Source organism: Dermacentor andersoni, chromosome 2 (genome assembly GCF_023375885.2).
Source record: "Dermacentor andersoni chromosome 2, qqDerAnde1_hic_scaffold, whole genome shotgun sequence".
Classification (NCBI taxonomy): Eukaryota; Metazoa; Arthropoda; class Arachnida; order Ixodida; family Ixodidae; genus Dermacentor; species Dermacentor andersoni.
The window spans coordinates 167,145,018-167,148,400 of NC_092815.1; the positions used below are offsets into that span (position 1 = coordinate 167,145,018).

The following is a 3,383-nucleotide window of genomic DNA, read 5'->3' on the forward strand; positions in this document are numbered from 1 at the left end:
AGTACGTGGCGCGGTGGGTGGAGCAACCCGCGAAAAACAAAGACGCCCTGGCTGGCTCTGGCAGCCTGCGAGTAGCCAGAAGTGGAAAATCGAAGAAGCCCAGCGTATAAAATTCAGTGCAGGTGAAAGGAGACGTTGAGAATTATGGCTCTAAAGTATTAATACCTCCCGCAGGCATGTTCTGAATTTCTATATTTTAAAGAGCGACAAATAGAGAAAGAAGCACAGGCCATGAGTTAAACTAGACCTTGTGCAGTTATTCTACGCATGGGGAGAGGAACTGAAGAGAAATAGCCGATGGCAAGTGAGATAAGGCAAAATGCAGCTCTTCTAGGTCTGGCAGTGAAATCAATTGCTCTACGGTACTGAGAAAGCGATTGTGTGGTTCTCTGGGATGACGAAGGGGCAGGTCCGGCTCTGAAAACCAGAGCTTCGGTAATTAGTCGGCTGTCCGTCTGCTCGCTTCACACCGAGAAGTTTGTCGTTGGTCAATAAAGCGGGAACAATGTCAGATGATGTGATGTATTGGCTCCTCACGGTCTTCACTCAGAGCACATAGGTGAGCCAGCCATGCGAATGTGATGGCAGTATTCATTAGTGAAGTTTACGCCAACAGTAAAGGCGTCGAAGCAGTGTTACGTCACATCATAAGTGATTTAGCAGCTTAATCATCGATAATTGCTTTTTTGTGGCGAAGTATAGTGTATCAGAATGATATTGCGTGCAAGATAACGAAACTGTCTTGAGCGTCCGCTAATGACAAGGGTATCTAACATCGTTGCTCTTGCGTGGACCCGTAATCAGCAGCCTCAACCGTGTAAGATCACTCCGTAATGACATTTCAAGACGTCAAGGCAATACTTCAAGGCCTACGTGAAAATTCAAGACGAGAGTACAAAATAACCTCCATAGCCGGCGATTTCAAAAAGGCAGCGTAGTAGAGTAAGAATGGGGAAGCAGGAAGTGAGAATTTTATAAAAATCCAGTGCCATTCCACTCAGTGAAGGTGGATCACGAGGGTATGTGGTCCCCTTAATGACAAACTGTCCACTGCCGTGCGTCAAACGCATCGTGCACATAAATGGAAGGCGAAGCCCGACTACTCGTTCCTACACAATGCTAAGCCTTGGGAGATGATGAGGCACTGGAAGTTATACATACCCATGTGTTGTTAAAAAACACGACACGATACCTTTTAGTAAAGAATCCTGGCACGTAGAACATGACACGTACTTCACCGCGTTCCGGGGGCACACACTGCTTCATCGTATCCCAGGCGATTGTGCGCTGGTCGATGTCCCGCAGTGCAGTAACGGTTGTGAGGTCACTCGAAAACAACAAGCGGTCACATACAATTACAGGCCACACAAAATTGATTCCTCCCATGCTCCCACTGAAACCTAGTCGTTCCTCCGGGGAAATGTTCTAAGATGGCGGGATCGGCGCCACATGGACAGTTCGCATTTCTTTCAGTCTCGCGGTCCTGGTGAGCAGCACGCTTACGGTACTGTCACCGCGGTACCGCTGACAGCAAGGAAAAGAGATTAAGCGCTTGGAACGCCGACAAAGAAAGGGAGGTACGAGCGTAGATACGGCCGACGCGGGTGAAAGGGTAGTATCTGTACTTATCAGCTTAATAGCCAATATGGGTTGCATGTGGACATAAGATAACTAAGTTTTATTGCCAAGTTGGCGGTGTGCTTAAAGTCTGCTTCACCTGCACCACGAGTAGGCCCGATATTGCACTATCTTCGGGACCGGCCCACGTATAGGGAGAAATTCTCGATCTAGGCGGCTCGATAGAAGCGCGCAATTTTTTTTCCAGAACCTTGCCATGTACAGCTTCACTGCGAAAATGGGCCATAGAAGTTTTCTACAATGAGGACCATGACGGCAGTGTATGGAAAGGGAGGAAGCTTATGAAACGTACATTCTTAGAACTTCCAAAATTAGCAATTCATACCACCTTAAAAATTTCGCCTCCCAATACACAGCGCAAATTTTCGATATGTGTGAATGTATGCACCGCCTATAAGCGCTGCATGTATGAATACTTAATAAGTACTTCTGTTTTCATCATTGTGAGCTGCTTCAAAGGCCTTTGCCATCTTGTCCCACTTTATATCCTGACCACAAATGTGGTGAAACACTCCACAAACAGTAAATGCCCAACGCTGCAAGAGCATCAAAATTTAGTCATAAAAGCTAAACAGATTCAGCACAGATTTCATTCGTACGTCACTGGCCTGAAGGATATCGGCGGGCGGGCATGTTCCCTCTCGCACATGCGCGGAGCACTGTGACACGCACGGCGACTCTTTGAAAAAGCTAGTTTGCGTTGGCACGGTGGAGGCATACGCGCGAATGTCCCCCAATCTGTATATCATCAAGTTGCTGTGCGGCGAGACCCAGATTTGATCCGACCATCAGGCACGTAATTCACTTCTATTTTTTTTCAGGTACGATACTCGTCAAGACAGCAGGAGCAGTCTGCAGTACCCCTTACCCATGGTCAGCGAAGTCCTGGTATGGTTCCCAAGGAAAGCTTCGCCTTAAAAAATTACTTAGAGTTACTTTCCTTAGAAATTACTTAGAAATCACTTTCCATTACCTTAGAGTACCAAATAATAAAGTGGCGAGAGCGCTGGGCCCTGTCTTCCGCTTTTGTCGGCTTAGAGTGTCAAAACAAGCTTGCATTTTCTTAACAGTGCAACAACAAAAGGGGCGTCATTACAATCATGTCTCTTTCTAGATGTGCTAATAGCAATCAACAAGGCTTAGAGAGGAGGCGCGCAATTCTGAAATCTGAGATCTGGGCCCTTCGTCGATAAACGGGCGCCGGGAGAAAACATCCAAATTCTGATTAGAAACCAACGACCTCCAAAACAGCGTCTTGCCCTCAGCGAAAAAACACTCCGAGAAAAGGCATAGTGCGCAATCCAACCAGTCAGAGATAGATGCAGGCATCGAATCAGAGCTCACTCAAGAGACAAAAGCTGTTTCAAAAGGCAAACAGCATCGCACGATATCTAAACCTATCTACTGCTGTGGCTTCACTTCATGTATGTATGGTGGATTTAAAGGTACTTTTTTCTTTTATATTCGTACCACACTCTTGAATAGTGTTTTTATGTGTTTTTGTGTGTGCTGATCTATGATTTTGGTATAGCGGGCTCTTCACTAGCCAAACTTGGTATACTGTCGCAGTTAATAAACAATAATGGAATCGCAAGCCTCTTTACATGTTCACCAGCGAGCTGCCTTGTTACTAAGTCATATATTGTTTACTGTAGCTTTATTTTTCGTATAGACTGCACGGATCGTTAGTGCGCTGTTTCTCACTCTCTGTTTACCGAACAAATATTATTTACCTGCTTTCTTCT

At 45.9% G+C, this 3,383-nt stretch overlaps 1 pseudogene; it reads left to right on the forward strand.

Moving 5' to 3' along the window:
• Positions 1-1,589: 1,589 nt before the first annotated feature.
• LOC126541014 (U2 spliceosomal RNA) lies at positions 1,590-1,771 on the forward strand (annotated as a pseudogene).
• Positions 1,772-3,383: the final 1,612 nt, after the last annotated feature.